Source organism: Phalacrocorax aristotelis, chromosome 9, assembly GCF_949628215.1.
Source record: "Phalacrocorax aristotelis chromosome 9, bGulAri2.1, whole genome shotgun sequence".
In the NCBI taxonomy this organism is placed as follows: domain Eukaryota; kingdom Metazoa; phylum Chordata; class Aves; order Suliformes; family Phalacrocoracidae; genus Phalacrocorax; species Phalacrocorax aristotelis.
In genome coordinates this window covers 6,250,830-6,276,746 of record NC_134284.1, presented here as the reverse complement: position 1 = coordinate 6,276,746, position 25,917 = coordinate 6,250,830, and the positions used below count along the sequence as shown (strand labels likewise).

The following is a 25,917-nucleotide window of genomic DNA, read 5'->3' as shown; positions in this document are numbered from 1 at the left end:
GTCTCCTACATCTCTTAGCTGTCCATTTCTAGTTAGTATTTTGTTCCCAAAACACTCTACCAGTCAGTTATGTTAGTTGACCAGTGCACCCCATTTTGTCTTATAGGAGAAAAAAGAATCAGAATCATAGAATCACAGAATCGTTAAGGTTGGATATCTGCCTTGTTGGCCTTCCCCCTCATCCTTACCCATAAGCACTCAACCTTATAATCACCGTCGTTGAGTGTACAAACGAAACACTCCTAACCTACAAAGCCACCCCCCACCTCTCCTTCCTTGCCCAGCCCTTCTGAACAGCTTATAGCCATCCATTGCAGCACTCCAGGGAAGACGGGGCTTCAAACACGATTTCTTTCCTTTTCTATACGTTTTTTAAAAGCAATACTAAAAAAAATCATGGGTCTTCTAGTTTAACTTACTCTAGGCCTTTTCAAGGAAATCATAGCAATGCCCATAAGAATTTCTTCTGTGGTATGACTTATGGTACACAGTTGTTTTATTTGTTTTTGAGTGACAAATACTGGGTCAGCCATTCTCCAAGGCCTACAGTTAACCCTCATATTCTGTAGTATGAATAATGGTGCACATCAGGCCTTGTCCTGCAATTTTCACAGATGCACATTTTGGATGTGTGAGAAGTGAAGGATTTCATTTCTCAGGTAAATGGAATAAGCACCACTTTTTCTGCTATTTCATGAGGCTTTCAAGGTTATAGGAACACTCCCATTTTAGGTTTCCATTGAGGCAAAACAGATGACTGGTAATCTGCAGTTTTCAAAATGGAAAGGGGTTTTCTAAATACCATTTTTTGAAGCGCTGTGATTGGACTGAACGTTATTCTTAAATTGGTTCTTAATTTAATAGATAGCTCCTAAGGGAGGGTTTAAAGGAAGTAAAAGATCAATTATTAGCTGAAAAACAGAATATAGAAAAAGAAAGAGGAACTGAATAAGCACCTAAGGATGTGAACTTATGATTGTGCTATATGTGAACTTTCTCATTTCTAGTTTTGATTTAAAGCTATAAAGATAGTTGTTTGGGTTTTTTTTAGGTACAGCTAAAGAAAAGGAATAGAATTGGGAGAGGTGATAATAGACTTAGAAGTGTTTTAGTGCAAACAAAACTACAACTGCAAAAACAATCTAGTCCTGGATATACAGCGATTCAGGAATTAACATGTATAATAAATTCAAAGAAACCATTAGTTCAACAAAGCACAATATGTAGGGTACAAAACAAATTTTATAAGCCCCACAACAAAAGTTGATTTGGAAAAACTAAAAGAACAGATAAGGCAAATTATAAGAGAAAGAAGGATTCAGTTAAGTAGATAAGCAGGAATTATAAGAGAAACTGTTAGTCTTTCTTCTTAATTATAACCTATTGCAAACATCTGCAATTTTGGGCTATAAGTCCGAAATATAATGTGAAACCAAATAGAATAAAGTTACTGAAATAAATTCTGAATAATTATGCCGGTGGTAGAAATAAAATCTCCTGCACTCAGTAAAGTACAAATGTGAAATAACTGATGCTCAGAAAACCTTCTCTTTTTGTAAAGAAAGGTGGTATATAGGACACATTTACAACAACAGAAATAAGTCCGTGTGCAATAGATTTCAAGCTAGCTCGAACTTTATTTAGTCCCATACTTCATCCCTGCTCCAGTGAAGTCAATTGAAGCTTTGCCCTTGAGTTTGACAGAGGCAAGCTAAGACTTCAAGTTTATAACTTTATACTGTAGACAGCATTATAGCTTGTTTACTCGCTGTCTACCGGCAAAATCAACAATGACGCCTGTAAACATTTTTAAATTAAATAATTGCTTTCCATGGGGGAAAATTTGTGTTGTTTCCTTAAATCTGACAAGCACTTGGATGTTTTGCCACTTTGTCTTTATTTATCTGCTCCTAAGATGCCCTGAATAAAATTGAACAGGTTGGCAAACCAGAGTAGTTCAGAATATCTATTGTACTTTTTCCTCTCAAAAAATATCTACCAACACGCTTTTCGGGGAATTAAGTACAAAAACCTTGCTGGAATTTCACCTGATGTTCTAGACACTCAAAAAATGCAAAACTAATGTTTGTACAGCAACATATCTCTTTTGTATGTGTGTGTTTCTGTGTGTGTGCATCCCTAAAAATATATATGCTGCCTGCAAATATGTATATATTTTTGCTGTACGAAATGTCGAATTTTTGAAACACACATAAAATGTGTTGCACAGCAGTGTTTCTCCACCTTTTTCTATCCCATCTTGCTGTCACTAGTTTCTGCTCCAGCCCCAGGGTTCATTACTGCCTCCTTACTTTATCCCTTTATTTCTTTGCCTCACACTGTTGCCAGCAGCTCCAGCAATGTTGGCTAAATGCCCCAAACCATAATCTAAGTTGAACTCTGCTATCTTAATCTAAAGCTATAGGGATGTCTCAGCACCATGCTCCTTCGGGCTCATGGTTCCCTATAAACATAGTCCAGAGTGTGTCACGATGGCCTATCACAGAGCCAGGAATGACTGAGAAGAGATTATTACCTGGGCTCCAAACCATGCTGTGCCTTGTCTGGAACAAAATTATACTTCAGTACTGACACAGATCGCACTGTTTGAAGACTGGTAAAAAGATGCGGTAAAAAACCAAACCTTTTCTTGTATTCTTGAATAACTCAGCTACAGTAATGTTACCATAAATTTTAACTATATACCAAGATGTTGCAAGCACCTTATTTTTTATGTTAAATATAAAACATTTAAATAAATAAACTGCACATTCATTTCAGTGTCAGGCTTTTTCATAATTTCTTTGGTACTGTTATGTACTGGAAATCTTGAGGAATGGAACACATTTAAAGAATGTAAAGGTGATGTTCAGTGCAGCGTCATTTCGATTATTCAACAGATCCAGATGTACAGCTATTCTGATAAAAGCCTTTGACTTCTTAAATCTGAATTTGCTTCTGTCTCAGTAAGCATGAAGCATTATTTTTGCTTAGTTTTTGTTACATTCCTCAGAAGTACCTAAAAAGGAATGCTTACCCTGAAAATACTATATGCACTGCTTTCCTTCACTTCCAAGAACTTCTGTTACAAATCCTACAAGCACTGTCTCAGTGCTCCAAGGGGGAACACTCTAAAAGATCTAGAATACAAAACATGAACAGCACCTCAAACAATGTGTATTGTATCAAGGCCTTGCACTCTGAAATTTTTCTATCGTAACAGTGACTACTGTGTAACTCATCCTCTCTGCTCCTTCAGACAAGGTATTGCAGAACTACGCAGTAAGGCAGAGCCACCGATATGCAGGTTCTTGCATTTTGTTTAGTAAATCAAATATATCTGTATATGAAAGCTAACTTAAAAATTATAAAAATAATATTCTAAATTTCAAATAATGTAAGATCAAAATAAATCATGAAGATTCTTGTGTTGATTCTTTATTACCAGTTACAATAAAGAAGAGGGAGGAAGTTACAGTGGAATTGAAGAGTTGGAGCAGAAAAGCCCTTGATACTGCTGCACAAATATTTTACTAGAGGGTAAGAGATTTTAATTCTCCCCTGGTGGAACTATGTCAGGCTACTAAAGGTGCACGAATTTCCTCTCCTCCCTAAAGGACCAAAAGGGATGTGTGATGTTTGCAGGGCTGACACTGGCAGAATTCCTTCTGAGGAGCCAGTCTTCCATTGTGTTTTGGATCTGCTGGTGATGGTGGCAGTGGATGCTGAGGAAATGTGTCTCCACATATGTTGGTAGATGGAAGGAGCCTCACCTTGTCCACTTTCAGGCATCCACCAGCATTTGGCTGGTCTCCAGAACCATGATCGGTGAGAACAGCTCTTCCCCTTCTTAAAGGCAGATACAGTCCCAAGCTTCATGTGTGTACATATAATCCAAAAGAGTTCATTGCCCAGGAATCACCTTCCAGTAACGCAGTAGGGCAGCAACTGCACTGAGCAACAGCAAGCTGTAATCGAAGGACAGCTGTTCATATCAGTCCATGAAATAGACTGACATTCCTGGAACGTTCTTCCTCTCCCCCCACCCGTCTCCTCAATCCTTTCAGTACATATCCTTGCTGCTCTAGAACAATCAACTATTACGAAATCTAAGTGCTATATTAATGATTTAGGGGTTTTAGTGACCTCACTTTTTTATGCTGAACTCTGTCAAGCACTAAAAGCAGGTGTCTTTCAACACTGGGACTCAAATGATGAAAGGTTTGTGAAAAGTAATTTCATATTTCTCACTCACATGTAACACTGTAGAAGACAGCTGGGCCTCAGCCTCAGACTGCTATTTCTTGTGGTCTCTCCTCAGTGACCATATTGCTTTCTGGATCTCCAGGTGTATGGTAGGGTCAGAAGTTGCAGAACAGCTATATCTGAGGCCCAGCTGCAGCAGGGGACTGTGACAGGGACAAAGAATGAGTGAACCATTGCACAAGAACAGAGAAAAAGCAGAGTGAGAGTGGTAGTGGGCATAAAAGGATACTAGCTTAGAAGGGAGATACATTGTCAAACAAAAGGGCTTAGTGGTCTGAAGTGCTGCCTTCTGAGCATAAGCGTGCTAATTGTGTGGCCACCTGACAACAGAACCACAATGCGGGGGGGCATATGGAACTGGGGAGGATCGGAACGCATCTAAATACATTTTTCTTTAGTAAATAAGAGGAAAATAACTTAGAGCATTACACTGATAACAGTAAATTGATTGAGTAGTAAATAAATTATTTTCCATAATTACTTTAGGTTAAAGTACTTATAATTAAGGGACAGAAGAATTCATATTATCTAATAAATATTCAGAACATAAAACGTGCGTTGGATGCGTTCTCCACCATTATGGCATTCCCGCTCCATTTTCAGTTGCTGTATATCAGTGTAAGTCCGTTGACGTTTGAGGCACACAGTAGTATTCCAGGTAAGGAGCTTCCCCTATAGTTTTAACACTTAAATGCAGTTTCATTCTGTCAAATATAATTACTTAGATGCCAGGAAGAAATAGAACATAGGTCAAATAATGAATTGATATTTTGACATAAAAATTCTCATATAAACTTTATTATACCTTCCCTATAAGGAATTTCTAGGAACAGTTTAAACTAATAATGGAGCTTTGATAACTCAGCTCACTTTAACTGCAGCGGGTGCAGGAGCGGCCACATGAAGAGCCCAGGTGACAGTCCCGAGCGGGCGGTTATTCTCAGAAGGGTGATGCTGACTAACGCATGTGAGAGAGAAACTGCTGAAGCAAATATAGGTGAAAAAGATATGTGTATATCCCCATACTGGTAGCCTGAGTTTAGGCTAATTGAAACCCCACTAAGATGATTTAAACTAACCTGTCTGGCTTCATCCTAGAATGGATTAGGAGTATTCACATACTCTGCTAATGACGTCCAGCTATTAATCCACTTGAGCTGACAGGGTAGTATCAACCAATTTTGAACTTCATTGTATTAGTGGAGAACTCCAAATCCTTGTGCTTATTGACTTAATTGGATAAAAACACCATATCACATGTTCTGGGAGCAATTTCTTAAACTTCAATGAATCACAAGGCAGAGGCAACATGGGCGAAAGCAGCTATCAAATTGAAGAACTCTATGTACCTATTAAAAATAATTTGTTTACTCTGCACAGACAAATCCTATTGCCAAAGATACCCTTTTGTGTGCCTGTTACTTGAAATATAGGTTATATTTTGATTTTTTAGTGATCAGGCCTAGAGATTATTTATTGCAAGGGATTCCTTTAGTAAATAATTAAGGATAAAACATGTACGTAACAAATTAGTTCTTGACTAATAAATCATCTGAAGTGAGTAAAATCATACGAAGAGATCTATCTACATAAGGACTCCGTAAGATTTGCAGTGCATCTACAGACCAAAAAAGGGAACAGGCTTTTGTCTTGTCATCTGTAACACAAAATTTGTAAACTCATTAATTCAAAGTTAATCATGAGCACACACATACGCACACACACAAAAAATTAAACAACCTGTAGCATTTGTTTTCAATTGTCCTAAAAGATTTGCAGAGATAATGTCTTATTTTTAAATATGAACCCACAATAGCAGCAATGAATATGTGTACTAATTCATACACTGTATATAAATTCATTTATTCATCTGCAGTATCACGGACAGACTTAGATGAGTTTTTCAATTAAGAGTATTTATGCAATTACTGTAGATGCCATTTTACTTGAAGAAACAAAAACAGAATAAGAAGCAGAGTACTCCTACTGTCATGGTCCCCAGGGCACTCACAGCCCTGCATGTCCACATGTCCCTGACCAACCCCCAGGACCCATGGGGGCAACCAAGGTGTGACTCCCCCCGCCCTGCCAATAGCTCAGGACCCCACGTCAGCCCCCTGGGGCCATCAGCCCCTGATCCAGCAATGCCAAAGCAGGGCTGGTCTCCAGCTCCCCACAGCCCTGCCCTGCCTGGCCACAGACCCTACCAAGCCAGGCCCCACCATGGGCCCATGTCCCAGCCCGCCCTTGGCCAGTCCCCATCCCAAGGGGTGTGAGAGATGCCCAGGGCTGGGGCTGCCCTGGTGCCCTCGGGGTGCCCTGCTTCTGCCTGGGGTGGGTGGGACAGGCACTGGCATGGAGACCCCCCGATGCTACCAGCACCCAGGGAGCAGCTGGCCTCCACAGCACCCGACACCTACACAAAAATCTCTTTACTAATTTATTGCTACCAATTAAAATCTATCTTTAAGGGGAAAAAATGGGGTTGTCTGGATTGTTAATTTGCTTAAAAGTTGGGAAAAAATATGTATTAATTGGCAGTGTAATTATTCTCTGGATGTGAGTTAGTTTGCTATTATTTTGCATCTACATCAATTCACACAAGATACTTACTGAGCAACAGGGGTAGAAAGCAGACCTCATAAGGCACTGTAAGGTTTTAAAGCATAATGTATGCAGGCTTTACACTCCTACGTCCAATACCAGAGTAACAGGCACACTGGACAATTTGTGGGTATCACTGAATGAAAGCAGACTAAAAAGAGCAGATGCTTCTTCTAGCACTTCCCAATGATAATGTGGATCTTATGAACGTTTTCAGTATGTTGAACTCTAAACTAATACAGTTAAAAACCTATTATAATTCTCTTTCAGAGTTCATTTTATCAAAAGTATTTTACTTTGTTGGCAAAACTGACCTTCAGATAGTTTTACAAAACTAATGCTGTATCCTCCTGACGGCCAAAGAAATTTGAAAACCATTAAGAAGCCAGATAGCTTTAATGGCTTAGGTGGTAAAGAAAAATCTTGGGAGACAAAAAGATATTAGACCATATTAAGTGTGCGAAAGAATGAAATCAATAGCTTTAGCTTGGACAAGCAGTATTTCTGTCATGTATTTTTATGCTAGGATATTGCACGCATTGCTGGAATGGCAGAACACTGGCAGGACTCTACCTTTCATGAAATATAAAAAAAAAGGAAAAAAAACAAGCAAGAAAGACTGGGTAGAAATATGAAATGAATGTTTATTAGCTTAAGCCTATGATGCAGGTAAGCTATGTTAACAAAGAACAACTGCAATCAAAAAGTAGGTCCTTTGTTCCTACAGCCGCTTTGCAGCTCTCTGCACTTAGTGATTTGCAAATTATGATGCAGACTGGGAAAAAGAGTTTAAATACTGCAGCGCTACATTGGCATGGATTAAGTCTCAAATGCAAGTAGTGATTTTATTGGTGAGATTTACACTTGATTTATTTTCTTAAAGTAACTGAAAAGGAATCAGGTTTTCCATTATTTGAAAAGCTGTCATGTAAAAAAGAAAGATTAATATTATTTGCTCAAAAAATGTAACGGTCTTGTTCAACTTGTTATGGCCAGTAAATGCAATTTTGCTAGGCTCGCAGTCAGTAATTTTTTAAAAAATTCCCTATAAGAGTTTTCTAGTTCTGCACTTCCAATGACCTTGCATAATTCATGTGCCCCTGTTACCTTTTGTTTGGTTCATAACTAGATAGACCTAAGACCCCCTTGCCACCGACTCCTTTTCAAACCTTTCAAAACTTATATATGTTAGAAGAAAAATATCCTAAGAGGAGATTATTCGGAAGTTTCTCCACGATACAGAAGCTTTAAAGCCTAATGCTAGACATCAAGTATCCAAAAAAGGATCCAATAACGTCTTCCTCCAATTTAGAGAGACAACAGGCCATGAATATAAACTCAGAAAAAAGTTTTGCAAAATACTGTAAAAGCTTATCGAACTGTTTCACAGGGAGATAAAAATTCTATAAATGAGTATCATCAAGATGCTTGTCTTACACATTATTTCAGCTCCTATCTGTATTTTTCAGCTAGAGGAAAACTGCATTTACAAGAGTCAGCCAATCTTTACAGTACCTGAGCTCTCTCTTTGAGCTGTGGAGAGGATCACTCTCTAGTATAGATTGCAAAGACTATCAAAGCTATCTGACACGGTTGCAAACTGTTTCAGGTTCTTGATGATCTGTTCACCTCCTAGGATCTTAGCTATATCCTCGGGGGACAGTTTTATTATTTTTAATAGGTGCCGCAGAGAGCCAGCTTTTAAGTCTTTTAGGAAGGCAAACACAACTCATCTAAAAGTAGTAGGGTGTCCTTATGATAAAGTAAATTTCCATTAAAAGTTATCAAAATAGATGAGTAAAATCATGCACTGCTGTAGAGAAAAATCAAAGTAAAAAAGTTGGCTGAAAGGAGATTAAGAAATAGAAGTGAAAATTACTGTGTCATCAAAAAGATAATGAAGTTTAAAAGAAATGATAAAAAAGTCATTTTGTAGAACACTTTATAAAAAATGGAGTGTAACTCAAGCCAATAAAAATAAAGAAAGATTTTGAATAGGAACTGTTACTAATTAGATATTGTTGAAGGCGAAATTAACATTTCAGTTTTACGGTCTGACAAATAAAAACAAAAAACCCAGCTCTCTCAGCTGTTAGCCTGGTTTTATCAGCAATAAGCATGCAATAGTATAGCAATATTACGTGCTGTTTTTCAGTCAACAGCCCAGAAGCAGTACAGCAGCGAACCAGGCATGGACATCCATATAAAAAGGAATTTAGAAACCCTGATGCATATACCATATATGTGTTTTTACACATTTGGGAGATAACGGGCTTGCTGGTAACAGCCCTGGTGTCCTGGAACCCCTGTAACGTGATCTGAACTTGACACACACAAGGGCAGCCACATCTCCGGCAGTTTCTCCTCCTGTGGCTCAAGAACTCTCAGCTCAGTCATTGCCAGATTAAGTTCTTGAGTCCACAACTCTTGCTCACACCAGTAACTTTCTTAATGCCAGTGAAGGTATTTGTTGGATTAAGCAATGGGAATGACAGACTTCCTTGTTCCCTTCCAGCAATTGTTATTAAATGTCTAGAACAGAATGGGAAGCCATAACACATGCCTTCCAGTTATCTTTTCATGAGTCACAAGTTCTCACTTAGCTGCTAGCATCATCTTTACAATACAAATTTCAAATAAAAGCATTTAAAAATTAGAGTATATGATCATAAACCCCTTTACCATTATCAAGTGCTATCAATGCTCTCAATACTATGTATATATTGTTTTTACCTCAAGGAGTTTGCACTCCTCATCACAGATGACAGATAATGGTTTGGAAGACATTCTGATGGACCCATTGATACCGATGGGGAGAATGCCATTTGAAATCTGTAACATAAGGTTTCCAGACCAGATGTTGTCTCAAGTAGTTTGTTTTCTTTTCTTTTTCTTTTTTTTTTTTTTTTTTTTGTAAATTATTAAAAAGGCTTTGCAAGTAAATTCCATATTGTTAGGAGGATGTGAATTAAAAATTATATGTTTTTGAATAATTTTCCTTCTCTTGCATTTCGTCATTGGGTTTGGCTCACTCACACAACTGGGACATATTCAAAGAACATACATACCATATGATATGCATATCCAACGGGAGAAATAGTTATAAGAAAGCAGACAATGAATTAAGCACCCTTAATTCAGAAAATCCATATTAAAATACCTGATATTAAACATTAGGACAAATACACAGTGAAAAATTGTGAATGGGGAAGACAATAACAAATAAGGATGGTGACAACATTTAGGGTCTTACAGGCCATGGAAGATGCAAAGGCAACACCGCTGTTTGCTGTTCCTCACTCTAAGCACAGCCTTCAGCACTGTTGAGTAGCAGGAGAACAACTATTAAGCTGATAAAACCTGCCAAAGAAACTTCCCAAAAGAAGAACAAACAACTACCGTTAGGAATTTTATTGTCAATCTGAAACAGCTGACTGCCGGAAAATGTAGCCATAAAAAATAAAATATAGCTTCGATCCCTCATTTGCCTAAGCTTGCAGGAAATGAGAAACTTTCACAGTTGAAATGTCAACTAGTGATGACATTTCTATAGCTTGTTTGTGACTAAGCGCAGAGGGTCTCCGTGTTGTTTCCTTATTTCATAGTTTACTAATCTGTGCTGATAACAATACTACAGCTCACAATAAAAATGTAATTTATTTGCAGAACTAATTTTTGCTGTTCGAATGATCCACTGAAATTCTGAGTTCTAACTTCACAGTAAAATAGAATATTATTCCTGTTTTTCTCCGTAACATTGCAAAACACACTTTGGGGTGATACTTCCCATTCATAATTCCCTCTGTGGAAGAGTGTTTAAGAAACGTTTTAAACATAACTAGGTGAACTCTCCCTGGGTTTTATGGCAGTTATACACGTCAAGGCTTTTTGTCTGACGCGGGCCAAAACTGTTCGTCTTCTTAATGCAAGACCTTTCACGTACCTAAGGTGCGTGCTGTGATGTGAGAGAGCATGTGCATCCTGCCCGTGCAGGATGAAAGCCGGGCAGTCGTGCTACGCTGCTCTGGGAATTTCATGCAGCAGAGTGAAACCGTGCGTAATGGAGGTGAAAGGATGTGGTTCATACGGAGGGTATGCGTGAGGTCACTCTCAGAGCCTGGCACTTTCGGGGAATCCTCTTGTGAGCTCAGACGTGGTGTTTTAAGGGCACCCAGAGGGGACCACTGAGCTCTGTGTAGCCTGAGTGGTCAGGTGATGTTGTCCTGAGGGAACTTCTGAGAATGCTGTAATTGGGCAGAGTAGAGGCAGCCATTAGATCTCTGCATAATAACCAGCAGCATTACATCATGCTGACTTGCTATTCACAGCCTGATTAAAAGGCCTAGTGACAGATGAGAGGACAAGCCTGTGACCACCTTCCCTCATGTTATTTTATATACCAGCTTGCTATTTTGGTCTGCTGTTGTGTTGTGACCAGACGGCGCTCATCACTTCATTCTTTCACACGCTCTCCGACCATGAAAGAACCAACGTGATGTACCTAGGAAAAGAAAAACCAAGGACTGTATTCTTGAAGATTACATACTGCCTCACTGAAATACTTTCCTAGGGAAAGGTGTCTTACACTGAAATTTTCAATTATTTAATTTTGTTTGTCTAACAGTCTCAGCCACTTCTTGCCATGAATTTGTACACAGAACTGTGTGCAACAGTTATTTTTATGTCCATATGTAGACTTGTGAAGAAAGCACTGCCATTAATAATTTCTATTTGTCTAGAGAAGCTAATCTTTAAATCCCTTTTTGAGGGCTGGTCTATAAGCTACTGCATTAAGGAAACCTTTAGTGCTTCCACTTTATTCTGGCTGTTTCTTTGGTGCTATTCAAAGTCTCAATGAAAAGCCCCTCTTGCAGTTCTGCAGTTAAAACAACAAAGCACTGCCTATGTTTCTTCTTTAACACAGCTCTAAGGATTTATTCTTTGCTCCTTTATTCTTCCTTTTTCTGAAGTTTGCTTGTCCTTTTCCCCTTTAAAATCTCTTTATCTAAAGCTGAATTAGTTTTCGCAGCTGGTTGGCAAACTGCCATCGTTTTCTGCTCTGACACTTATTTGTCAATTTCCAGTTGCCTTCAAACTTTTTACTTTTCTTAACTTCTATTTCTTTTTCCTCTTTCACAGTTTCACTGATTCAAGTTTTAGTTGTTTTAATAGAAAGGGAGAGAAAAATCCCTCCTGGGAGGGAGAAAAGGAGCCATTCTCTACATTGACAAAGAGAAAGCAAAAATACTCTGAGATTTACCCATTGAAAACTTTGAAATAACAAACTTTGTGCTCTCTACAGATACCTATAATCTGATCCTACTTTCAGGAAGGTAGCAGGTAAATCTGCTACAGTGTTTATGTTTTCCCCTAAGAGATAAGAAATTTGTAGATCCATTTTTGTATAACTTTTAGACTTTTCACAGGCTACTGTTTTGCTTTATTCCATCTGAAGAGCGTTCACTCCAGTTTTAAACAACTAGGGAGTAAGGAGTTATTTATTTATTTTTAACACTCCTGCAGATTAATGTCTCAACTCAGGGTGCATATAAAAATTGCTAACCTCCATCTTAGGTTTCTTCTCATAAACCTACTAAAACAATTTGTCAACCTTTGTTTAATATATACTTTAGGTTAATACATTTTAATGAAAACTAGAAAACAAGACACTTCTGATTTGTTTTATTCTTTGAAACCTAACAGAACTACTTCTCTTACGTATAGTTTACTTCAGATGTTGCACTTCAGGCGTCTCATAGGCTGTTGTACCAGCAGAGATAGAGGGTGATAGAAAGAGATCCTATGAGCAATATTGCCTTCTAGACTTTGAATGCCAGTATAGTGACTTAGGTAGGCACCGTGCAGCCATTACTCTGCCCACTCAAATAACAAGAATAGAATATTTAGCAAAACTGTCAAGGAACAAGTGCCCAAATATCACGTCTTTATTTACTATTCTTTAGTGTTCAGTTTTTAATCTCCTGAGCACAAGGAAAAGGCAGCACAAAGCTTCCCCATCAGACTGAGCCCTTTCTTTCTGCTGTGACTACTATAGAATTATTATTACAATTACTGTTACTAATAATTACTATACTAATTACAAATTTGTATTATGTGAGCACTGCACCTTCACTTTCTTTGGAACTGGAATAGAGTATTTCTCATGTTGCCAGAATGCAAATACTAGGTATTTTTACCATCCCTATAGCGACAGCTTAGTGGCATGGGTTACAGTGCTGCCTACATTGTCATGTCTTGGCAGTTTGAATAGAGTTAAAGCAGAAGAAAAGAAAGGCCATAACTGAAGAAGAGGAAAACAGGGTTACAGCTTTCAGTAGCCTTTCTTATACGTGAGGTCCTAGAAATTGGCTGGACTTACTGTGAAGTGGTGAATACTGGCAGCAGCTGTCCAGTAAGTGGAAACGTAAGTAATGATCACCCTTGTGGTCTGAGTTACTGCAGGGCAGTTCCCAGCTGACTTCAATTGTTAAAAGTTACAGCCTAATTAAACCTCAATTCTTCATCAAGTATTTCTTTGTACGTATCTGAGACAATGTCTCATGTGCCTACCCTTATTATTTGTTCGCTGCTGTTCCACTTCTACACATACAGTATCATGCCTTTTTCCCTTTTAATTCCTTCTAGCTTTGTGCATACACCAATCTTCCCAAAGACACAGAATGAAAGTATTTTACATATGAACAAAATCACTTTTAAAGCCAGACCTTTAATGCTGAATTAGGTGAAGAACCCGGGCCAATAGCTTACCTTACATAAATCTAAAATCAGACCCTTTAGCTATTTTTAAAAATAGGCTAACTTAAAATTGACCTTTCTGGAAAAGAACTGAGTCATAAAAATGAATATTAAAATTACACTTAGTGCATCGTATGTATCTGTTGTGTTATTAGACATTCAAAATACTAGCCTCAGGACAGTGATGCATTATCTCATTCCATTGCACAGCTGTGAAGCAATTGTTTCAACTAGTTTAATTTTTTTAAAAATCATATTTAGATATTTTGAACTAGCTTTCACTGGTGTCAATTTTTTAAAGTTTTATCATTATAAAGTTGATTAAATGTATTTAATGCATCAGCAACAATCAATAAATCAGTATGAAATTAGTATAAAGAGCTTTAAAACACTCATACGCTTTGAAATAATTTTAAAAGTTCTTACATAAAATAACTGTATTCGGATTAGAAAGTATTCTTAAATAAGAGGTTTGAAAAAATTTAGTAGAAATTACTGTCATTTTGTCTCATTTGGAGTCTTCAGGACTCTAAGTGAAATTTACAGTTCACTGATACATTCATTTTACTTTATTTCAACTTAATGTTTTAATTCAGGTGTAAATAATTAGGAAAAAAAAACATTTAGATTTGTGAATGTAGAAGCACTAAGTATATTAATTCATATTTCATGTCATTTTTTGTAGGCCTGGGGGAACTATATTTTCATGTGATAAGTTGTTTTATATATTTTAAGGTATAATTTAATCTGTACATACAATACTCTGATCAGCTGGCTGAGCTGTTTTCTGTGGGAAAAACCAAAACAGCACCATCTTTTCAAAGATATTACCACACTATTTTGGTTTGGGTGAGCGTCAATGGAAACTCAAGATAAGTTTGATAGGTAACAGCCATAATGTAGGCTGGATGCTTGAGCTTGCAGCCCTAATATCCTTCTAATGTAATTATTTTTAAAGTAATTTTATATACATTTCCCTGAGCTTGAAACTAGAAAGAAAGAAGATTCAAAGAGAACCACATTTTGTGATTTTAAACAACAATGTAACCATAAGTATTAGGTTGGTAATATCTGTGTTGACTTAATTCCACATCCAAACTCAGTTTCTTTTGTCCTTGCTTTGGTCTTCATACTCCTCTCTCTTCAAGTGTTTCTTTATCAAGCCTCCAGAAGTTTCCTGATCCCAGTTGGTCTTATATTGCCACTCTTTCCTCTGTATAATCTTTGCTGCTCCACCTTCTTGTTCAGCGCATTCAGCGTCTGCTGATTTCAGAACTTTGCAGGTCAGCTGACATCAGCCTTTTTGCTACCACGTTCCGTCTCCTCCTCTTCCGCTTTCCAATCACACAGCACTCTTACCCTGTTACTCCTTTTTCTTGTTATTCAACCTCACGCTTCTTACCCCACATGTTCCCATTTCTCCTCCAAATTCGCAGCCTTAGTCATCAGAATTCTTAGCTTTTATTTGCAAATTCCTGTTCTAGTTGGTTAATTCTTGGAGAATTATTGATTACAGCCAGTGGAGTAACTTGATTCAAATTCAAATCTGCAGCATATTTCTGGAAGAGTAACAAGAAATATTTGTAAAGATTATAGAAGACTTGTTATGAAACTGGGCACTTTCTGGAAAAATCAGTCAGTTTGTTTGGCTGAAAGTGGTCTGCTGTTTTTGTATCTATTTTAGGAAAAAAAAAAAAAAAGCAGCCTTAAGGCATTACTATTGCGATTCTGCTGTTGACAGCAGAAATAATTCTGGAATTCACAGATGCCAACAAAACCGTCCAACCACATATAAAAGTATCAACAAAACTCTGTCAACACAGGGAGTCTCTAAAATATGTAATATCACCGAGAAATGTTTTCCAGATTTTGAAATATCACATACTAAAAATGTCTTCCTGCGAAAGTACTGCTCTAAAATATTAGATTTTACTTCCAGTTTTAACTCCCTGGACAACACTTCCAATGAATAAAGTAGCTTCTCTGAGTCCTTTTTTCCCCCCTGCCATTCTGAAATAGCCTATCCTGAACATATAAACAAAGTCTTTTGTTTGTCTAATCAAATCATAGCCTTTAAGAAGTCTCCAGCATTGCAAAGGAGAATATAGAATATAGAATTTTCAATGCATATTTCTGCATTATCTAGGACAAAACTAGAGAAACAATAAATATGGTGACTCTTTCTTTTAGAAGAAGGATTCTGACTGCTTATCACACTCAAGCGGGAAGGTAATCCTATAGAAGACAGAGCAGAGAAAGGGAGAAGGACTCCTATAGAAAGCTATGTTTAAGAAAGAAAGCATGTACACAACTTGCTGGACGCTTTTATTTCATCTGAGCTATAATGCTTGCAGAATTATCTACTAGAAAAAAAAAAAAAGGGGGTGTTGTACACTGTGGTGTGTCTTTCTCAGAAAGGTTACAAGTTCATTCAGAGTAAGAGAAGCTGAGATAATGGCTGGTTTAGGGCCAAACCATTCAAACGTTGATGGAAACACAACATTTTCTATCTGAAATAAAGCACTGATAAGGCAACATTTGTTCCCATTAGAGAATGTTTCAAATGAACTAGCTAAGTAATTTATGCTCAGAAGTCTCAAAGGAACTAGTGAATCATTGCCAATTTTTAACTTATCTTGGAAAACTGGGAAACAGTGAGATTTGCAAATGTTGTCCCATTACCCAGAAAAGGATATAACACAGAATAACAAATTAGCTGGCCTGACCTTCATTGGAGGTACAAGAATGGATTTGTTACCTTGGAACTTTGCTGGTAACGAACTAGAGACTACAATTATAATTACAACTAGTCAGATAGCTTTTTTTTTTTTGCGTGAGGTCTCTTTCTGTTTGGTTTTGGTTTTGACTGGAGTAATGGATCATAAACAAAGTAGGCATGTGCACTTCGACTTAATTCACTTACTACGTACAATGAAGTGGTTTCTGATTCAAACGCGTGCATTTTATAAAATTCACAGGAATGGGCTAGAGGGATTAGAAACTGCTCTTTTGATATTGATATTCAAGATCTTCTGGCTATTTTAACTTGTTCCAGTTCTAACCTCTCGCTACATATATTTTATGGCCTTCAGAGTATGGCTTCTGGATCCTTGAAGGGGATGGATACGGAAAAGGTTATGCATAAATTTTGTGCAAAAGTAACTAAAAAAAAAAAAGTTGTTTTAACTTGTTTAGATTTGTTATATGATCATTCTTATTTCCACCAGGAAACTGGGAACGGGAAAAAGTTGAAAGTTGCTAAGAAGTACCTAAGGAGTATCAGTGAATATTGTATACAGTTTGAGAATTATCCAAAGATTGGTAGGCTATTAAAAAATAAGGATGGATTACTATTAGGGTAATTTAAATCAAGTGATTTAAATGGTTAGTATCCACAAAAAATTATTTAACCAGCCAAAGTAAGAGGAATATGTTTTTATTTCAAGAAAATTTGTATCTACAGAATGGCAGAATCTGTCTTAAAAACCAATAGCTTAAACTAGGTTTTAGAGTATTATCATAGATTACGTCCTCAACCTGAGCTTTCTGTGCTTCTGTGAAAAGAAGGCTAACGAAATCTTTGAATGGATAATAAAGGGGAATGGAGATGGGAAATGCTGGAGAGGTTACAGAAGAAAACTCCCCAAAACCCCAACCCCCCCAAAACCAAGATCGTGTAGCTGAGAACCTTGCATTATGCTGTGGGGTGTAAGTAATTAAATTTATCTGGTATATTGAAAGGAAGTTTAAGAGATGGGTTGATAAATAAGTATTTAAACATGGGAATTACATCTGACCGCACAGAGCTTTTTGATCTTGCTGTCAGAAATGCAACACAAGCTAATTACTGAGAATCGAAATTAAGATAATTCTTCTAGAAATAATACATTAAATTTTTGGGTGACCTGAAAGGGACATGGTTCCCTTAAAACAAAATCGGAGGCACTTTCACCTAATCTGTGGAAGACATCCTACTAGTGGGGAGCACAGATGGCCACACTGAATAATTATGGTGTCCTTTCTGGGTTTTGAGGATAAGACACAATCCCCTCACAGTTTTGGGCTTGGGAGGAAAAGCTGAGAAATTTAAAGTCACAGAAGACCTGATGGCTCTCCACAATCTCATCTTTGCGCCTTGGAGCAGGGCAGTATGTATAATAATATCTCATAATTCAGGCCTTAAAATAACTGCCTGTAAATTCAAGATGTTTTTGTTGCTCTTGATATATATCTGCGTAAACATGTTGTGGTTATGGACTTTTGATTTTTCTTCTCCTCTAGGGCACAGAATAGATTAGAGAAAGGACCACATATACTATACTGTGAGAAAAAACCTGAAACTTATCGTTTTGTTGATTGCAGGTTGCAAAACTTCCTTCCCAGCTTGCTTTGCAGAGCACTGTGAGGTTTCACTTTCCTTCTAATCATGGATACATTTCACCTAGTCATATCTAGTATAATTTACTATTTTTCCTTTAGGAAGCTGGTTGCTTTCGAAGTTTTTACTCAGGACAAATCTATGAGGGCTTTCGTCTTAGTCTGACAAAATATCTGGCAATGGTATAGAGCACAAAATTCGGTGAGTCGTGATGACAGGCTAGATGATCTAGCTATCTTTTTTGTATCTGTAAATCATATTAAAACATGTAAAGCAAATGGATAAGCAATCTGCATAACTAGGAATAAGTACGTACATACGGACTATTTTAATAAGAAGGTAAGCAGAAATATTTTAAGATTGTATTACACAAGATGTTTTTCACTGTTTTTTTTAGTGATAAGATTTTAAAGCATCTTTTTATAAGGTTTCCCTCTGCTGTGACAGGATTACTTCAGCACGTCTATAAGTAAACTACAAAAAGGTTTCTTAAAAACATGTCTGTGAACTCAGTTCTTGAATGTCAAAGAAAGAAACCTGCAGATGTGGCACCGGAATTCAGTGGCAATGCAGAAGCACCTTTTCAGCTGGGAACCTTTTCCTCTTCTTCTTTCTGACCCTTACATGGTCTCTCCTGGCCCTTAGTGACATACGCAGAAATTGAAACAGCAGAACTGAACAGCATTCCATCAAAACTATTGTCCAGCTGCTGGTAATGAAGAACCAGTGCCTTCAGGAAAGTGCAGCTGGCTTATTATAAGGCAATGTCCGCAAAGGAATCCTCTCCTAATCTTAGACAGTGATTGTTTTGGATCATGAAGTGAGATGTTTTATATTACTTGTGATTCTTCATACTACCGTATAAGTTCCTATAAAAGCATATTGGCAATCTCTCTGAAATGCATTCAGTTCAAGTCCTTATTCAGACCAGATCTTGACCCCGTTTAATAGTAGAGGCTGTCGAAGCTCTATGAAACTTATGTCCTACCTCATAAAAACTGATGTTTCCTTGCGGGCCCTGTTGGACAAGCGTGATGACATTGGACAGCAGAGACAGTCTATTGCTTAGCTGCATTCTGGCCTCTGTATTTGTTTCCAGATAAAGGGAGGAGAGGGGGGATATTGTTGAAGCACCTGTTAGCTAAGTCACAGGGCCACGGGAAGTCTAACAGACTGCCCTTCCTCAGCCTTATTATTCAACCTTGTGTGAAAAGCTTTGTTTAGCTGTTGCCCTGAATATGCCTATTAAATATCTGACTGAAACTTTATAAGGTATGTGGTACATATTAAAGGCTGGAGAAAAAAACCTGTATTTTTGTAAGTCTTTATCTCTTTTTTCTAATGTACGCTGTTTATACTCTCAACCGTAGTTATTTAGTGGCATTTTTTTCAGCTAGCTATTTAAGATGTTAAAACTATTTTATTTTGGGTGGCCCATGAACTGTGATTGTTCATCCAGGGACATTCTTCTCCCCTGTGACACACCAATGGATGATATCTTGGTCTATTGTAGTCCCGATGCAATACTTGCAAGACGCAGGAAGGACAATAGTGACATCAGCTGCAAAAAAAGCAGTCTGGACGTGCAACTTGATTTGATGACTTCACACTAGCAGTCTTTAAATTTAATTTCCTCTTTCATCAGACTGCCATTCAATAATCTTTCTGAACTAAGAACTCCTGATAGTTTAAGCACCCCATAAAACCTCCTTACTAATACATTCTGGCCATGCTAAAGCAATCGCTATGCCTTCTTGGAGAAACTTAAGATTATTTTGTCTGCAAACACTTTTATCCAGACATCATATGCTCCTGTTATAAACATTTAATAACTAAGCACTAACACTTGATTTTGTGAGGTATGAATTTACGATTAAGTGTTTATCCCAAGCATAGCACTGATAAAATATTCTAGTTTTCTATTTTATTTCTACTAGAAAATGATTTCTAAGCGAGAAAAATGCAGTGCCTTAACGTAACATTTATTTTTTTCCTTAACATTCCAAGTCACATAGTACTGTTCAGTGTCAGTCTCCAAAGGAATTCTTTTCACTGTTACGAAGTCACCGGTGTTTTCTTCTACAAGTTATAACCCTGCTCCAGGTTTTGTGATAATCATACTCTTGCACACTGGAGCTAGCTTCCAACCTTTTGCCTCACTACTTGCCGAGGTTGACTGTTATCGCACACAAAACTTATGTTCCCTCTTGCACGTTTTACCCAGATAACCTTGTAAAAAAAATTCAACCTGTGCAAATGTTACATGCATCTAACAAAAATATTCCTTTTAGGAGTTAATTTCTGTATCATGCGTGTATGGAATTTTGTTAGATAGTAAAAATAAACAGTCTTTTGAATAACAATTTATTTAAATTGCTCTAATACACTGGAAGCAAAATTGGTGCTCTATTATTAAAAATGAGAATGAATTGCTTATGACTTACATAATTTTCCTGTCCTAAGCTCTTGGCACATAACCAATTACATTCATAAATTACTTTACTATTTTTTAAATGAAATAATTCCAGAAACACTGATATTCATCCCTATTAAAAACCCTGGCCAATTAAACTGTTTCTATTCTTGAGAGTCAACAAGTTCCATGATTATAGGACTGTGGACAGAGGGAATGAAAACCATAGTTAAGGTCTTCCCCGTGAGATTGCCCTGTAAAAGGAGCTCAGAAACCTTTCCGCTCTGCATAGTTGTGCTCCCTTGTTCCTGCAAGGACAAGATTCTGACTGAAGTGTTAATCTTTGAAGAAACGGGACATCCACAGGATTCATACGCTCTAAGGCATGGATGGTCATCCAGACCAAATGTTTAAACTGAGTCCAGGAGGAAAACTAAAGCAAGGGGGATCTCTGGAGCCCGTCAAATCCATCCTGCACGAGACAAAACACTTCTGAATGTTATTCTGGGTTTTCCCCCCAAATAGTAGTAATCATGCAGAATGGTTTCCCAATGCAGTAAATTAACCTGAGATTTATGTTCTTTGTTTAATAATGTGTTATTATAATATTAATATGCATTATTATTATATTATGTTGCTATCTTCTAATATGTATTATATGTTATAAATATTGTTATAAATAATCGTATTTATTATAATGTTATTTAATCTTATTCAAACTGAGGTTATTTATATAATTTTAATATAAATATATACTTATATAAATTTTATATATTTATATTATATAAAATTTATAATGATATACTTTTTTTTTCAGCCTTCTAAAAGGAAAATATTGATTCTAAGTTAGTTAGTTAGTTAGCCAGGTCTCCCTGAGAAATGGAGAAAATTGCATCCATAAAGATTTCTCCTGTCTTACAGCTCCCTTCCAGGTACCTTTAGAAGGCAATTCATCCAGTCCTATTTACCTCCAGTGACATTAGGGTCAGTGCAAACAACCAGCTTGGTCTAGAAACCCAGCTTTTAGACGGCAGAAGTTATACGTGATGAATCCTTTCCCGACCTGAAATGCAGATTTTCCTTCTCCTCCATCTGTAGTACTTACTTGTGGAAGTATATAACGTGAAGTTGAGAATAAGGATGCTGTGTCTGAAAACATTCCATTTTTATTTGACAGCATTCATGGCAGGGGTTTGTTGTTTTTTAAGGAAATATCACAAATTATCATCATTGTGTCAAAAAGATACAAAGGAGCCATATTTTCAACAGAGAAAAGGTGGAAAAGTTACCATGCCAGAAACAATACATTAATTTGCAGAGCTGTGTCGTTATTAACACTTGTATCTACAGACTCACAGCCACTGTAGGGAGCCACCTTGAACCTATACAAAAGCATAATAGTGTTGTACAGTTTAGACACCTGTCTTTTAAATGGATATACTTACGATAAGTTGGATGGTTTCTTAACTAAGAAGTTTCTTACCACTAGAGGGCTCAAAATTGCTGTGTGATTTTATGGATGAATGCATGTACAAACATATATACATATATACAAACACACCATGTATGAGATGTGTACATCATTCATATGCATGTGTTTTACTTCTGCGTACACATGTAGAGACACACATACATGCACATACATATATACACACTTGTATTTTAATAGATTATACATTTTTTTTAAAGTCTTTGAACAATTAAATGTAATTAAAATCTGTAAAGATTTTTTAACATAACTTTGCAACTCTCGATAAAAAAGTGAAATGTTCCTTTAATTTCATAAAATAATTACAGTTTTAAGCTTTGTTCTCGGGTGGCCAGATTTATACAGAATGTTCATTTCATCAAATTGAAAAGTGAAAACGATCACGACAAAATACACTTCAAACTTCCATGACCAATGCGTGCTTTCACCTTATGTTTTATTAAGATATCTAGATGACACTGAATAGCATGGGCATACTTCATTTTTTCATAAATGACTTTCCACAGAATGTAATGCAGTGTTGCAGGATCTATCACGCCAAGCATTTTCATTTGCTTATATGACATGTTCTCCTGGGAGATCTTAGAGGCTCTAAATAAATAAAGTATTCCTGGAAAGCTGACTGTTTTCTTTCACTAAGGTGACCAACTGTAATGAAGAGAGAAATGGCTTTCAACCATTTGTAAGTAATGCATAATATTTGGAGATAGTGCAACCCAGTTCCTCCACAGTATGACGATGTAATAATGAATAATTTACCCATGCAGTCCAAAAGACAATTAACATAATACTTTCAGTCAGACTTGACATATACAAAAGTTTGAGGTGTCAGTATTTTCTAAATGTCAGCAAAGTTATATTCATCTAAGTATAAGAAACCTACTCCAGAAACCAATATTTCAGGAACAATGATGTTTCAGATTATCATGATTAACAATATATGTTTTTGTAGAAATAGGAACACAGACACCAAAATGTTTTGCAGACATTTATTGCTGTACATAACACTCAATTTTGAATTCTTCAGAATTCTTTCCTGTATAGAAAATTGTGGAAAAGCACAAGAAAACAGAAGATTTTCTGTTTGCAGCACTTCAGTGTTTTGATTGTTTGTGAAAAATTGTGTTGAACACCATCATGTATATGAATAAAGACTACTCAGGTGAATAAGCATTTGCATAAGGGAACCAAAAATTTCAGACTTTGAAACCGAATGGTATTTTTGAATTTGGCTGGACTGCATGTGATTACTGCCCACGTTGTCACTTGTAGAGTTAGATACTAACAATTGAATAAAGCCTTAAAAATATTCATTTTCTAGCATCATCATCTTTTGTGTGTTTTCTTAAGTTGTTAAAAGTCCTACCAGGTGTTTCACCTTCATAAAATGGTAAATTATTCAAAAAGCACAATAAAATAATTGGGGAGCGTGGGGTGTGGGGTGGAGTTTAGACTCCATAGTAAAGTAGGCTGGAAATACAATTCTATTGCCATGTACACCTAGCTAAACTTTAAAAGTACAGCTTCTTATAGTCCCATTTTTGTTAACACATTTACTTTAAAATGAAAAATGCATCTAAGCCAAGATATTTTTGCTTTACGAATTTTAACTCTTGCATGTTTTCCTTTAAAAATTTAGCTTTACCGGTTGTGCATTTTGGATTAGAACTATAATGTTCTAATAAGAAATTCTCATCTTTTTGTGTACTTTTTTCGTAGCTGTAATGCACTCTTAATATACCAGTCTGTTATCTGAAATTTGAAAACAACCTGCTACATTGGGTGACAGATACTAATAGTGGTTTTGTTACTGATATTCATCACATCACCTTTGGTTCCAGGAGTAAATCAACAAAGTAGAATGGAATGTATTGAAATGTATTGAATGTATTGAAACTACTTTTATTAGACTAAAATTACAAGTTTTATAAATTTAAAACACATTTCCATGATGGGAAGATCTATTTCCTTAACCACACCCTAGTGAAGTCAATGAAATTATGCCAGGAGTAAGGTTCTATCCAGATGGAGTTAGCCGTTCCATTAGGATACGAAGAAAAAACATCCTTATCGTATGACACCGCTGTACAAATTGGCTCTAGTGATTTCACATTTATATTATTATCCTCAGTATAAGAAAGACATCAAGCTGTTAGAGTATGTCCAGAGGAGGGCGACCAAGACGGTGAAAGGTCTACGGGCAACACGTACGAGGAGCGGCTGAGGTCACCCGGTTGTTCAGCCTGGAGCGGAGAGGCCGAGGGGTGCCCTCATCGCAGCCTACAGCTCCCTCGGGGAAGCAGTGGAGGGGGAGGTGCTGATCTCCCCTCTCTGGTGACCAGAGATAGAACATGAGGAAACGGAAAGAAGCTGCATCGGCAAGATCAGACTAGGCATTAGGAAGATTCTTCACCAGAACAGGCTCCTCAGGGAAGTGGTCACAGCACGAACTCTGTCAGCATTCAAGGAGAGCCTGGACGACACTCTTAGTCACCTGGTTTAGGTTTAGGTAGTCCTCTGAGGAGCGGGGAGTTGGACTCGATGTTCTTTATGGGCCCCTTCCGACTCAAGATACTCTACGATTCCATTTCTGTAAATCCTGCCATGAGAGTTTGTCACTCGTGAAAGAAATAAGGCTTAACTGACCTCATTAGCTACCTCTGCAGTTTTCTTGAGAGTTGATATATCATCACTACCGTATGCCTCAGCATCCTTTTTAGAGGAAAAGCCAATCTGAGTTAATGTTGTATAAGTATTTATTAATAACTATCATAACATGAAAATAGCAGTGATTTTCGCAAAGATGCTACATTGCCACAAGATTTGTACTGGGTACAAATCTGCAAATATGAAATTTCTTAGAAGAGTGAAGTTTAGAACTCTTAACTACATAGGTGATATTTTTACCACCTTCAAATGAGGGAAGGAAAAATTTTATATTGCCAGTGTTTTACACTGCTTTTTGCAGTAGTTATACTAATTCAGCATATTTTACAATTAACTCTTGTCACTTTTCAGCTCTGGGGATTACAGCTGAATAGCCTGTTTGTAATTAGCTTTATCTACAGGACTATATACATGTATAGAGAAATCTCTAGAAATAGATTTTAGAGTAATACATATATTTCAACGGATAGAATGGAAAAAATTAAGTAATATTACACTGCCTTGATGATAAGTTTCAAAGTCTATTTGAGTATTTATTGTTCTTTCAATACATATGTATATGTTAAGCCTTTTCTCTTCTTTATAATCACAAAATCAAAAAAATAAATAATGCTGTGCTATATCCTTTTATTTGCTTTACCCGATTTATGGGAACTTTTTTTCTATGGCTATTGAATTTCAACAGAACTGAATACGTCTCATTATCTGGAGAAAATAAATGCTGTCCAACTCATTAAATCTAGATGAGGTGAATATATTCTAATTTGTATTATCCAGGAAGCATTTCGTCAATCAGGCTTTAGGCGTTTTATTAGCTAAAATAGTCAGTCTCCATATGCTTTCTCTTTCACCAGGGGAGAAAGTTCTTAATTGTTGTTGCCTTTGCTTAGGTAGAGCTCCTTAATGTGGGTTATTTCTGATATAATTTGATATAAACAAATGTGGTTTGGCCCCAGTCGGCAACCAAGCACCACCCAGCCACTCGCTCACTCCCCCCACCCCTGTGGGATGGGGGAGAGAATCGGAAGGGAGAAGTAAGAAAACTCGTGGGTTGAAATAAGAAGAGTTTAATAATTAAAACAGTAGTAGTAGTAATAATAATAATAATAAAAAAAAATTAAAAGGGAAATAACGAGAGAGAGAGGTGAAGCCTTGGGAGGAGTTAAAGAACCCAGACAATAAATGATGCAACCGCTCCCCACCCGCCGACCGACGCTGCCAGTCCCCGAGCCGCGATCGCTGCGTCCCCCAGCCAGCTCCCCCCGGATAACACACTGGGCATGACGTCATATGGTATGGAATATCCCTGTGGCCAGTTTGGATCAGCTGCCTTGGCTGTGCCCC

At 37.1% G+C, this 25,917-nt stretch overlaps 1 long non-coding RNA gene across 3 annotated transcripts in view; it reads right to left on the bottom strand.

Moving 5' to 3' along the window:
* Positions 1-3,427: 3,427 nt before the first annotated feature.
* The window catches only part of LOC142061805 (uncharacterized), a 31,169-nt gene continuing 8,679 nt past the window's right edge, over positions 3,428-25,917 (bottom strand). The window contains exons 3-4 of one of the 3 annotated variants that reach the window (XR_012662259.1): positions 4,256-15,185; positions 3,428-3,968 (exon numbers count right to left, since the gene is read on the bottom strand). This is a non-coding gene — a long non-coding RNA (uncharacterized LOC142061805). Of the gene's footprint in view, positions 3,969-4,255; positions 15,186-25,917 lie in introns of those variants that run through there. The other 2 variants (XR_012662261.1, XR_012662260.1) reach the window with 2 other exon arrangements.